The sequence below is a fragment of the Canis lupus genome, chromosome X, assembly GCF_011100685.1.
Source record: "Canis lupus familiaris isolate Mischka breed German Shepherd chromosome X, alternate assembly UU_Cfam_GSD_1.0, whole genome shotgun sequence".
Classification (NCBI taxonomy): Eukaryota; Metazoa; Chordata; class Mammalia; order Carnivora; family Canidae; genus Canis; species Canis lupus.
The window spans coordinates 34,494,785-34,508,174 of NC_049260.1; the positions used below are offsets into that span (position 1 = coordinate 34,494,785).

A 13,390-nucleotide genomic window follows, 5' to 3' on the forward strand; every position below is an offset into this window, starting at 1 on the left:
AATGCTTGATAACTCAAAGCTCACCATGCCAACTCCATTTCCTCTCCCAGTGACATAATTCTGACCAATGACATGTGAGAGGAAGTTTGTGGGGACTCTTTTGAAGGAACTCGAGGCATTCTCTTGGCAGGCCTTTGGACTCATGTTGGAGCGTGACACCTAGAACCAGGAGAGTCCTCCCGTGAACAAAGGCAGGCAAGACAGAGGACCAGCATCAACATGCAGAGGATGCACGAGCAAAAAGGTGGGAGGGACCCAGGTGTTGGATGAAATCAGTGAGAGTTGGGTTAGCCAACCCAGGAGTCGTCTTGCCTCTGAGCTTCTGGATCACAGGAGATAATAATCTCCCTGTTGTCAACATCCTATTGAGTGGGCTTTTTGTTATGAGAACCGAAAACACTGAATACAGCTGCAAACATCCTGCTACATTATAACCAACTCAGCCTCAAACTACCTCCAAATAGATGTTTATTCCAATAGATGGCAATGCCTCCGCTCTAGCTATTGCATATGGTTGTCTAATTTCAGATTCGCCCTAGACTCTAGTTATACCATCTTTGCTGGGAAAGGACCAAAGTCCTTCATGTGAACCACTTTCCCATCAACCATCTTGCTATCACTAGTAGAAACCATTCTCCTCTCCTCCAAAAAAAAGCAAATCAGGAAGCTTTCAGCCAGAGTGTATGACAATACACACACAGACACAAACACACAACCGTCCTGCATGTGGATGTCTTTGTTATGGGTGAAATTGTGTCCCCCGAAATTCATACATTGAAGTCTTGATCCCTAGTACCTCAGAATAGGACTGCATCTGGAAATAAGGTGATTGTCAATGTCATTAATTGAGATCAGGTCACATTGGACTAAGGTGGACTCCACTTCAATATGACTAGTATCCCAGTAAAAAGGGAAAATTTGGACATACACATGCATGTAGAGAATGTGCCGTTCAAAGATTGGAATGATGCTACCACAAGCCAAGGAAGTAGCGGGAGTTAGAGAGAGCGTGGCCCCGCCGACACCTTGATGGCCTACTGCTAAACCCCCCAGAGCTGTGAAACAGCGCACTCCCGTTGTTGAAGCCGCTCTGTTTATGGTACTTTATTAACAGCGGCCACAGAAAATTAATCAAGTCTCTTAGATGAAGGCCAGTGTTGCTGCAGTAAGTGGAGGCAGTTCCCATATTGAGAACCATAAGGCCAAGGCTATACGTTTCGGGGAGAGCCCACGTCCTCTCTAAGTTGCGAAGTCGCTCTTAGCGTCCTCAGACACTGAGCTAGCTGGGCAGGCCAGCTGGGCAGCTTCCCAGGGCACCAGTCTGTTAGAGGGTCCAAAATACTGCCGAAATAAATAGAAATACCCCTGCCAGTTGACGCAAGTTTCCACAAGCTTCTACCAAAGTAAACAGCAGCCTTATATGGAAATTTAAAAAACACCCCTGGCTGGCACTGACCCCTCTCTTTGGGTATTTCTGTGATACACACATACAGTTGCAATCAGCTGAAAATCTGAAACCAAATAAAGCGCGGTGTAACTTTCTTACTTACCACAAACAGTGATTCATTTTATTAGATAATTTGTAAGCCCTTCCAATATGCTTCCCCCACCAAATTGTCTGACTTGGGAAATTGCCAAAGAAAACCGAGGTGAGGAAAAAAGAACCACAAAAAGTGTAAGACATTTTGCCACTTTTGTAGGCCATTAATTTTTCTACAGCCAGGGGAGGTAAATTAGTGAGTAAATCTGTCTGTGCATAAATGTTTTAATTAATAAGTTTGGCAGAGCCTGTTTCTTTACCTAAAGTGTCCTTTCTCCCCCCTTTCCCTGCCAAGAGACTCCACGGCTGTGGCGGGGCACGTGGCCACCCGGAATAAAGACTCCATGTCCCAGCCCCTCACGGCCAGGAGTGACCATGTGGGAAAGTTTGGGCCAGTCAGATGAAATCAGAAGTATCATAATTCGGTTCTGGGAACCATCTACTGCTCCTTCTTGATCCTTTTCTCCTCTCTGCTGGCCGGAATGTCACTGCAGCAGTCAGCTTGGATCATGACGTGACCTAGGGATGGGAGGCTATGCCTGGCAGAGCAGTAGGATAGAAAGAGCCTGGGTCCCTAAGGACTTCATAAAGCAGAGCTCCCACGTCAGGCACAGTCTGCTGGTGAGAGAGGAATATACCTCTGTCTTGTTTTACACCTCTCTGTGACTTGAAGCCAAATGCTGATCTGGTCGGAAATCCATTTTTTCCCCTGTGTGAAGGGGCACCGAATTATTCCCCTGTGCAGAGTCTTGGTCTGGCCTCAGTCGGAGAAAGCATGGTTCTCTCTCTGGGTCTGGCTCCCACGAAGGTGGTAGATGGTATGATGGTGACCCTGTGAGGAGAAAGAACAGGCATTGCCAAGGGTGGAGTCCTAGGCCCCAACTCCCGCATGAATGGGAAGGAAGCCGTGAGCCACTGTGGTGATTTTCAAGCACGGCTGCAAAGTCTTTGACCTTCCTCCTATGGAGAGGTGGGTTCCAATCTCTTACCCTTGAATAAGGTTAGCCCTACTGACTGTCTTCTAACAAACAGAATCTGGTGGGAGTGACAGTGGGTGACTACCAAGACTGGGTGTTAAAAGACGTAAGGCTTCCATTTGGTACTCTCTCATGGGGTGCTCACCCTTGGAACCCAACGCCATGCTATGAGGAAGCCAAGAACTGATTGGAGAGGCCACATACAGGTGTTCGGATAAAGTCCGGTTGCCATCTCAACCTGCAACCAGCATTAACACCAGACGTGCCAGTGAGTGAACCTTCAGATAATCCAGCCCCCAGCTTCAAACCACACCAGCTGGCATCAAGTGGGGCAGAGATGAGCTGTCCCCGCTGAGCCCTGCCCAAATTGTACATTCGTGAGCAAAACTGTTGTTGTCATTATTTTAAGCCACTAAGTTTTCGGATGCTTTGTTATACAGCAAGAGATCATTGCAGTGGCCACCTACTCTGCCCCCACAAGCCCGCATGCCAGTGTATGTGAACCACTGGCTACCATAGCAGTTTCTGGAAAGTTCCAACCTCATTTCAATGGGCTCCTGAGAAGAAAGCAGGGGTTCCAGGCCACACCTTTGTGGGAGGACCAAAGGGGGCAGAGGTTGGTGGTTCCAGTGTCCAAAAGAGGGGAGGTCAGGGCAGAGGGAGCCAGTAGCCCCTCCCTGGCCTGGCCACTCTAATCAGAGGGCGTATGCACACTTGTATGCACACATGTACATGTATACACCCAAAGATGGGGGAGAAAATGAATCTCAGGCCAGAACCCTGGCCCTAGCACCCATACGCAGCACCTTCTACTCCCTGTCTTGCTTTCTGAAGTCTCTCCTTCTGGGGCCCAACCAAGAGGCCTCAGGTTTCATTTCATTAAGGCATTTCCTAGGTGCGCCCAAGACACTTCCAGGAAGATTTCTTGAAATGGATCCCTGAGTGCCAGCAGCATTCAGAGAGTGATGAGACACCTTGCAAAAGACCTAACCTGGTGGGTGAATCCCCATGGTTCTCTGCGAAGAGTCAAAAGCACTTCCCCAAAATGGACCGAACTGTGTCCTCCCCTAACGCCCATGTGCCTACATGTGGAGATAAGCCTTCTGCGAGATAACTAAGGGTACACGAGGTCCTGGACAGAGGGCCCTAGTTCCACAGGACCGGTGTTCTTGCAAGAAGACGTACCAGAGAGCTTGTGCTTTCTGTGTGCACACAGAGAGAAGGCCACGGGAGGACACAGCGAGAAGGGGGCCGTGGACAAGCCAAGAAGAGAGGCCTCAGGAGAAACCCACTCTAGTGGCACTTTGATCTGGGACTTCCGGCTCCAGAACTGTGAGGAAATGAACGCATGTTGTTTGAGCCACCCACCGTGAGGTGCTTTGTCACGGCAGCCCGAGCAGACCCATACACTCCCTGAGAGAAACAAAGAGGAGGGGAATGGGGGAGAGACAACACTTCAAGCCATCATGCCTTTGCTGGTGGTGACACAGAGGGAACCTTTGTCCTGTGTCCCATGTCCTGTGAGGGCACCCTTGGCAGTGCAGTCCCACGCGGGGACCCCGTGCAGACAGCATGACAGGGGATGTTGGCCCATTCTCACATGTCTCCCCTGAAACCGCCCTTGGGGTTAAGCGTTGCCCTTTGGTCAGCCGCAAACTCCCAGAGGGCCGCCACCCTCCCTGTGTGTTTACTGGCAGGACAGCAGGAGTTAGGGGTAGCGACCAGGACCCTCTGGCCAGGACACACAGGAGACAGCGTTGGTGACAACTGCCTGACTTCCCCTGCGTGCTTCCGGGGAACCCGGCAGCATCTGCTCAGCTCGGAACAAGCCCACCCACCTCCCTTCTCGTGGCCTGGCTGTGTTGGCAATTCCTGCAGCTCTGCAGCTGCCAACATCTGTAGGCCTTCCGTCTGGGCCACCTTTGTGCTTTGGATGTAAGTATATTTGTGTCCGCTTCCCCCACCGCCTACCCCATGCCCCCAGAACTTAATGGGGAAGGAAGGAAGAAGGAAGGAAGAAGGAAGGAAGGGCGGGAGGGCGGGAGGGGGGGGAGAGGGATGGAAGGATCTGTACTTTGGGGCTCAGAGACCCCTCCACCTTTCTACCCCATCCCAACACGCCTTCTTGATGTTTCCTGTAGCTCCCCGTTAAGGGCACCATGCAGGCAGCCCTCGGCTACGCTGTTGCCGTCGGCCCCACTCCTGCCCGAGCCCAGCGGAGCTGCACCGTAGCCAACATAGCCAATCTGGCAGATCTCCAAGACTTCTGGGTTAGAGTCCCAGCTTGCAATGCACTACTGAGCAATACTTTGTCATGCATTCATCCAGCAAATTCTTGATCAATATTCACCCCACTGCTGCTGGCCAGGCTCTGTGCTAGAAGCACAGGCGCGGCACTGAGCAAGGTACGCGGGGGTCCCTGCTTTCTTCTGCTGGGGGAGACAGACAACAAGCCCATGAACAGATGGCAGACAGTAGTAAGTCCCACGCTAAAACCTCAAACAGGACGCTTTGGTGGAATGACAGGGGAGCAATTTCAGGTGGGCAGGCACGGGAGGCCAGCCTCAGGGGACCTGGAAGCCAAAATCTGAAAGGCAAAGAAAGAGGCACATATTGACCGAATGGAAAAGCTTGCTAGGCAGAGGGAACAGCTATTAAGAAAGTAGGACGTCGGGAGGCAAGAATGAACTTGATGTGTTCTGACAATAGCAGGAAGGCCAGCATGCCTGGGGTTCCCAGAAAGGTGATAGGAGGTGACATCACAGTGTACAACAGAGGTCAGATCACAGAGGTCCTGGGGACACCAAGTACTCAGGATTCTGGGGTTAGGGACGGGAGGTAACCTAATCAGATTTCCAGTTTTTAAAAGATTGCCAGTGCCTCTTGATTACAATGAGGAAAACAGTAACATGGTAGAGAAAACTGGCAGACGCCACCGTGACCAAGTGATCAAAGTGAACGCCACAGTCACAGATCAAATGGACACTGTGTGCCTCCCAATATGATGCCCTGAGAAGGACACACATGACCTCGGTGGGGTTGCTGCCAAACATGCAGAATCTGAACCTGGTCACAGGTAACATCAAAAACATCAAACAAAGCCAAATTAAGGGATAGTCTACAAAAAGAGTACTGGCCCGCACTTTTCAGAAGTGTTCATGTCACAAAGGACAAAGACAAAGGGACCATGCCAGATTAAAGGAGATGAAAGAGACACAATAACCGAATATAATGTATGACTCAAGATTAGATCCTAGGCCAGAAAAAATATTTTATTTCTTTTCTTAAGAAGGACATTGGTGGGACGACTAATGAACATTTGAATAAGATCTGTCAATCAGGTCATAGGATTGTATCAATGTTCATTTCCTGATTCTGATCAACTATACTGTGGTTATTTTACAAGAATGTCCTTCATTTTGCATTTTCAGGGAATACAATTGAAATATTTAGGGGCAAAGAAGCATCATGTCTGCATCTTGATCTCAAAAGCTTCAGGGAAAAAATCGTGTGTGCATGGGTGCACGCTTGTGTGCATAGAGAGAGTGTGCCCGCTTGCAAATTAGTAAGATACCTGGGGGATCTGGGTAAAGGAATACAGGAACTCTTGGCACTATTTTTGCAGCTTTTCAAGTCTGGATCACTTCAAAATTAACAGTTTATAAGATAAAAATGTAAAAGTGCACTCCAGCTACTGAGTGGATTGTGAAAATGGGGAAGAGAGGGGGCAGTAGCAGGCAGAGGGGAAGAGCAAGGCCAAGGTTGAAGGCCCCTGCTAGGAGGGGACAAGGCCTGAGGCTTTCAGACCTGATTTAGAAATCAGGACCTCGGGAAAGCCACTCAGTCCCCCACGGTTCGGCTAACAAGGGCCCCAGCCAGGGCCCGCCAAATGGCTCCGGCGACTTCCCTTCACAGCCACGCTGCAGAGCAATCAGACGTGAAAGCCCAGGGCAGCGGGAACACTGTGGCCGGCACTCAGCTCCAGGATCTGTCGGGGAAGGGGGCAGACTGGCTGAGGCCCCTGCTACCTTGTCACTTGCGTCCCCAGGTGTCCCCCCCTCGGCCGGCCTCAGCACCTCAGGAGCATAAGGCTCCCTGGGGCCCCACTAGGCCTTTGCCGAGATCCTTTTGACCTCAGCGCAGGCAGGCCAGGGCTCGGTTCTAAAAGAATAAAGGATGGGGCTTCCTCTGGGGTGGGGGTGGGGGGCTGCCCGGGGGACTGCCCCTCCTGGCCCGGTGCAGGCGACTCGTGGCGCAGCCAGCGAGGCTGTCTAAACAAGCAGGGGTTTAGCAGCGCACCAGGCGCCACACTCCCATTAAACAGGGGCCAGCCGTGGGGCTAATCTGACGAGGCCGCCTCCAGACGCCGGGTGCCTGCAGGTGGACGGGTGCGCCCGGGGCCCCTGAGCACGTCTCGGGGAGCCGGGTGGTCTGATGATCCCGGACAAATGTGCCGGCGGCTGCCGGGGAACAGAAAAGCCTGCCTCTCCCACCCTCCCTTATCGCGGCCGCAAACAAACGGCGCTGTCGGAGGGACAAGGACGGCGGGGGGGGGGGGGGGGGGGGGGCGCGGGGGCTCCCACACCCCGCATGTGATGGACCTCCTTCCCCTGCTTAGCAGTTCACAATTTGACACCCACAGCCTGCGTCGCCGGATTAGAGGCATTCATGGCTCGCAGAAGAAGGAGGTCCAAAGGCAGACGTGGTGATAGATTGCGATCAGCGGCCCCGAGGAGAGCCTGTTGCTTTATTCTTCTGGAAGGCTTTCACGAGGCGGCCGAGGCGCAGTGACTCAGACGCTCCGGAATCGGGAACAGCCTGGGCCATGGGTCTGGGTGGTGATGTGGGCCCCTGGCGCCAGGCCAGCTGGGAGGGCGGGAGGCCGGGAGGCTGGAGGTTTGCAGGCTCATAAAAAGAAAGCGCTTGTTCCTCGGCCAGTCCAGAATGCTCCAGGTTCCGTGAGTGGGGGCGGGGGGCGCTGCCGGGGCTGGCACGTTCACCCGCAGGACCTTGTCATCCTGCAGATGGGGAGGCCAGGCAAAGATCTGCTGCTTCTTCAGGGCAGGTGGCAGGTGTGGCGGGGAGGGACATCGAGGCTGACCCACTTGCACGTGACCCAGTGCCAGGTGAGGAAACTAGAGGCCGGGACACAGAATTGACTTAGCCCCAGACCCACCCACCACCCCCCGCCACTCCGGCCGCTATTACCTACCCACTGCTTCCCCCCCACTAGTGAGGCCTCTGAGAAACTCGGAAACAGAAAGCAAGCATGACCCACACCTTCCAGGTTAGAGCCTGCGCCCCCCCCAGCCTTGAGTGTGCATGTTTTTCACCCAGGCCCCGGGTGGGGCGGGGGGCGGGGGTTGGTGGTGGTGGGAGCCTCTGCCTTGCCCGGTTGGATTTTTCTGCATCTCCCCTCCTGGCTTGAAATGGCTCGGCATCCCACAGGGATTCTCAAACTATCCGCGGATGGATGTAGGACCAGTCGCGTTTGTGTTTGTTTGTTAATTAATTTCAATCCGTCATGGATGGATACTTTTGCCCAGTACAGTAAGCATGATTGGCTAGAAAAATGAAATATGAAACACAAGCTACAAAACACAAGCCCAAACTTTTATCATTGGATTCTCTAGGCAGACACAAACATACTCTGCTGGCTCCTGATTTCTGGACTTAGCTCACCGTGGACGGGTGCCAGCATGTGGACTGGCGCTGGCCTGGGGAGCACACTTTGAGTCACGGCAGGGAAAAATCAAGGTCAAAGCCCGCGGGTCCTAATACCACTTCTGACAATTGGTGAATTGGCTGCGCGGCTTCCCACTTGGAGCCACCACCTTCACGTGCCCACAGTAGACTCACCAAAGCAACTCACGCCGTGGTCTGCTGAGCGAAGGAAGATGCTCGTCCTTTTCTTTGCCTCTTGCAGACACCTTCTTTCTCAGCAGAGCAAGAAGGTGGGCCGGTGAGATCTGCGTCCTACAGAGTAGATGGAGGGCAGCACAGTCGTGTAAGTGGCCCCTTTAGGCAAATGCCCAGGTGCTCTTAGATGTCCACCCCCCTGCATTGCTCTCCTACATGATGGTGTCGGGGCGTGTGGGGGAGGAGAACCGAGCTGAGGCCACCACCTCTCAGGCTTTATCGTGCACACAAATCCCCTGGGGAGGGTGTTCCAGCTGACTCGGCACAGCTGCGGTGGGGCCTGAGACTCTGCATTCCTACCAAGCTTCCAGGTAATGCAGGAAATGCTGGTCCTGAAACTGCACTTCTGAGTAACTTCTGAAGGATGAAGGGCTCACGGGGCCTCATGCAGAGAGAGGAGCCAGGTCCTAGGGTATCCCTGCACAGGACACCCACCCCGACCCTGCCAGAAGCTTCCAGGTCTCTGCAGTGGACTGTCTGGTCTTGGCTGCCCCTGAAAGGGTGATTGTTGAGATGCAGAGGCCTCCTCCCCACCTCCCTGACTTGAGTGTGAGCCCAGTGGAACTCCCTGTCTGACCATCTGGGTGCAGTGAGAGACCTGTCCCCCTAGCCAGCTCTGCCTCCCCTCCCCTCTGGTGCCGTGGAACCCTTGAAGACTCTGTGACATCCCCCATCTGGACCTTAGCCTAGGCCAGGGCCCTGGCCCTCAACACAGCTGCCTTCCACTGAACCTCCAGTACCGTCGCCAGACCCCAAGCAACAAGGAAGGGCAGCTCTGCTCAATACACAGCGCCACACCTCCGAGTTCTCCTTCATATGGAGTCCACCAGATGAGAGTATGGAGTGCAGCCTCCAAACTGCCCACCCGGAGCCCCCAGCACAACCAGAGGCTAATATGCTGCCGCCGCCAGAGACATGCCTTTCATTTCTCAAATATCCCTCCCTCCAGCAAGATCCCCAAGGGGGTGACCAGAACCCCTTCGGAATGTTTCCCCAGCTCCAGGCCATCTTCCCGCCGTCCACCCAAAGCAGAAGGAACAGCCTCTCCCTCTTCCTCTTCCCATCTGGTTGGGACTTCCTCCCAAAAAAAGGAGAAACTGAAGGGATGTAGGAAATCCTTTTCTCTCTGGACAATGCCTCACTTCCTTCCTGATTTCCATCTGTGGGTTGAAACACAGTCTAATTTGATCAGAGCTGAGCAATGGCTTCCATAGTAAGCAAGACCTGCTGCTCCCGGGTACACTGGGAACACCGTGTCCCACTGAAAACCCACCTGAAAATACTGCCCCCAAACCATCCCTGCTCCATGGGGAATGAAGGCATCTCTTTCGTTAGCCCCCAGAATTCGCAAAAGGGCCATCCTCTTGGTGACTTAGAAATGGAGCACGCTTCTTATGGGGGCCTTCAAATGGGGCCTCAAATGTATCAGCACTCCACAGGTAATTAGCACCCACTGGGTGCCGGGCACTTGTGGGGGACTGGGGAGATGGCTGGTCAAGAGTTTGCTCTCAGGGGCACCCAGGTGGCTCATTCACTTAAACATCTGATTCTTGATTTCGGCTCAGGTCATGATCTCACGGTCATGGGATCAACCCCCTGTTGGGCTTCCCGCTCAGCAGTGAGTCTGCTGGGATCATCTCTCTCCCTCTCCCTCTGCCCCCCCCCCCACCTATGTGCACAAGTGTGCATGCTCTCTCAAATAAATAAATAAATCTTTTTTTTAATAAATAAATCTTTTTTAAAAAGCGATCATCCCCAAACAACTGCTTTAGAAAAAAATTAAAATAAAATAAATAAATCTTGAAGAAAAAAAAAAGAGAGTCTGCTTTCAAAGCACTTATAAATGACATCACCATCCCCCACGGTGGGCACTGTGACACACCATCCAGTTCCCTTTCCAGGGTCTGACTCAGCTACTGAAAGGCCCCTGGCCATGCCCATTGCCTTGTGAGGTAGCCCACGTCCACTGACTGATGGTTGCAGGGCTATCACTTGGGGACCACTGTGACAGCCCATCGCCCTATGGAGCTCCCTGTGGGCTGAGGGGAGGCTGTTGATCTGGATGCAGCTCGGCTTCCCCCTCTGCCCACCCCTAATTCCATCCTCACCCTTCCTCAGGTGTGGCTCCCAAGGGCCCTCCTTAGTAAACATTCTGCAGCTAAACTCCATCTCAGAGTCTGTTTTCCAGAGAACCCTCATCACCCCCAGTGACTGCAAGACGGACAGATGTGGGGAGGGGTTTGGGGGATGGGGAAACAACAAGAAGATTTCTCCAGGCCTGTTCTGAGAGAAAGAAAGTGGCTGGACCTGGGACAGACGCCTCTTCCACTGCAGCTGCCAGCGAAAGTGGAATTGGCCCCTCCAGGAAGGCAGGCCCCTGCTCCCCCACTTCTCAGAGGAAAGCTGTGGGAGTAGCATCTGCTAGGCCACAACCTGGGGAAGCCAGATTGGAGAAACTGCGGGAAAGATTAGAAGCGGGGAGGGAGACAGACCTGCAGGCAGGAGTGGGAAGTAGAGACTCAGTGTGGGAGAGGTGGTGAGGTGCAGGGAAGGGACACTGGCCCGGCCACCGGGTGACACAAGTTCCCTCCCATCCAAGCTGGGCTGGGTGACACTGGGAAGATCCCTCCTCTCTCTGGGCCCAATCCCTCACCTGTCAAATGAGGGGTGTGCATCCGTGGATCAGGTGGCCTGTGAGACCTTTTGGCTCTGAGCACCTGGCATTCTGGCCTCGTGCTCTGCGGTGCCCGTGGCCCTGGGCCCTCACAGATGTAGCCCAGATTGCTGAGAAAGCAGAGCAGAATTCAGCAGGGGGACATCCCCTCTCTCCTCTTCAGATGGCTCAGGGGGAGTCTGGTTGTTATGGGCTGAACTGTGTCCCCCTAAAAATCATAGATTGCAGCCCCACCTCCAAGGACTTCAGAATGTGACTGTATTTGAAATAGGGCCTTTACAGAGGTGATGTAGGTAAAACGAGGTCATTGGGGATAGGCCCCAATCCAATCTGAGTGGTCTGCTTATACAAGAGGAGATTAGGGGGCACCTGGGTGGCTCAGAGGTTGAGCGTCTGCCTTATGCTCAGGGCATGATGCCGGGGTTCTGGGATGGAGTCCCACATGGGGTTCCCGGCAGGGCCCCTGCTTCTCCCTCTGCTCATGTCTCTGCCTCTCTCTGTGTGTCTCTCATGAATAAACACATAAAATCTTTTTTTTTTTAATTTATTTATTCATGATAGTCACACGGAGAGAGAGAGAGAGAGAGAGAGGCAGAGACACAGGCAGAGGGAGAAGCAGGCTCCAAGCACCGGGAGCCCGATGTGGGATTCGATCCCGAGTCTCTAGGATCACACCCTGGGCCAAAGGCAGGCGCCAAACCGCTGCGCCACCCAGGGATCCCAAACACATAAAATCTTTTAAATAAATAAATAAAAGAGGAGATTAGCACCCTGACACCCACAGAGAGAAGACGATGTGAGGACACAAGGAGAAGACGGCCATCTACAAGCCAAGGAGAGAGGCCTCAGAAGGAATCAACGCTGCTGACACCTTGAGCCTGGACTTCCAGCCTCCAGAAGTGTGGGACAGTACGTTTCTGTTGTCTTAGCCCCCCGGGGTTTTGGTCTTGCTAAGATAGCCCAAGCAGAATAACATGCTGGTCAATTAAATGTATAGACAACCCCAAACCTAGCACTGGAAGGCTTTGCTCCATGTCGGGAAGCCCAGACGTTTCTGAGGGATTCCTGGCTGAGCAAGCATGGCTGGCATGCTTGGGCTTTGGGCTTTGGGCTTTGGGCTGGGCAGGGCTCCCGCTTACCACACGCTAGGCTCCAGGGGAGCTGCATGGGGCAGGAAGCTGCACGCTGATTGCAGAGCTGAGAGCTATCGGGTGGGGCCTTGACCATGTGGTTGACACCCCCATGCTGTGTACACCCAGGCCCGGGTGTTCCCCACCAGGAAGGGGAAGGAGAGAATGTTCTGAGAGGCCATAGACCACCACCGCTGTCTGGGTCTGTTTCCTTACCTCCGAGGAGACTTTCCCAGTTCCAGTAAGCATGTGGTTCCTCACTCACTGTGAGGCAGCCTCAGAGACATGGTGAGCTGTCCTCACGGCCCACGGCCTCAGGGAGGGCCCGCGACCCCGCCGTGGCCCGCTTCGCCGACTCAGGGCACCCCAGGGTGGCTCAGAAGGCAGGCCCAGGACCGCTCCCAAGGTTCCAAGAGCCCATTCTGCTGAAGATCGGCCTTTCTCTAAATATTTTCTCTCCAGGTTTGGCTGGAGACAGTCACAGCCCGTCAGGGGGCTGGGAGAACAGACGGAGCCTGCCAAGAGCCGTCTGAGGACCGCCTTTGTAAAGAAAACCCAGGGAGCGGGGCTGGCCCACACCCAGGCAGCAAAGGGACAGGCCCACCCTCCCCTCCCTGGGTTCAAGCCAGGGCACCCACTGCGGCCGGGAGCTCTAGCCCAGGCGGACCCCAGAAAACAGCCCACAGCCCTCCAGTCAGCTGCCGTGTGTTTGTTTTTACAGCTGCTCCTCCCGCTCGGCTGTTCCAGGGAGCGAAGGAATCTGTTTGTCTGAGAAAAAGAATGTGGCAGAGAGGCAGGAGGCAGCCCCGGGCAGCCCGGGCAGCCTTAGCAGCTAGAGAGCTCGCCAAACCCAGCCAGACACCCAGGAGAGTCACCCAGAGGCCTAGGGGCCAACGTCACGCACCCAGAGACAGCCTCCACCGGCACCCTGCAGGCAGCCGTGCTCCTCGGGGGGTGTCCTCAGGGCAGGTGCCAGGCGGGCAGCCTAAGCACACAGAGCAGGCACCCACCCCCGGGAGGTATTTTATTTGCCTCTCTCTCATTACACACAACCCCCACCACACCATGTAGACACACGCGCGCACACCCACGCGAAGGTCACTCAGCCATGTGTACGAATAGCAAGCATACAGGATTGAAAGCAAACAAG

At 53.9% G+C, this 13,390-nt stretch overlaps 1 long non-coding RNA gene across 2 annotated transcripts; it reads right to left on the reverse strand.

The window, feature by feature from the left end:
• Positions 1-1,593: 1,593 nt before the first annotated feature.
• LOC102153801 lies at positions 1,594-13,175 on the reverse strand. Of its 2 annotated transcripts, none has more exons than XR_005385943.1 (3): positions 12,457-13,175; positions 8,377-8,493; positions 1,594-2,372 (listed from the first exon to the last, which is right to left on the reverse strand). It is a non-coding gene; the product is annotated as an uncharacterized LOC102153801 (long non-coding RNA). The 2 variants fall into 2 exon arrangements; XR_005385942.1 differs by lacking the exon at positions 1,594-2,372 and adding an exon at positions 7,116-7,652.
• Positions 13,176-13,390: the final 215 nt, after the last annotated feature.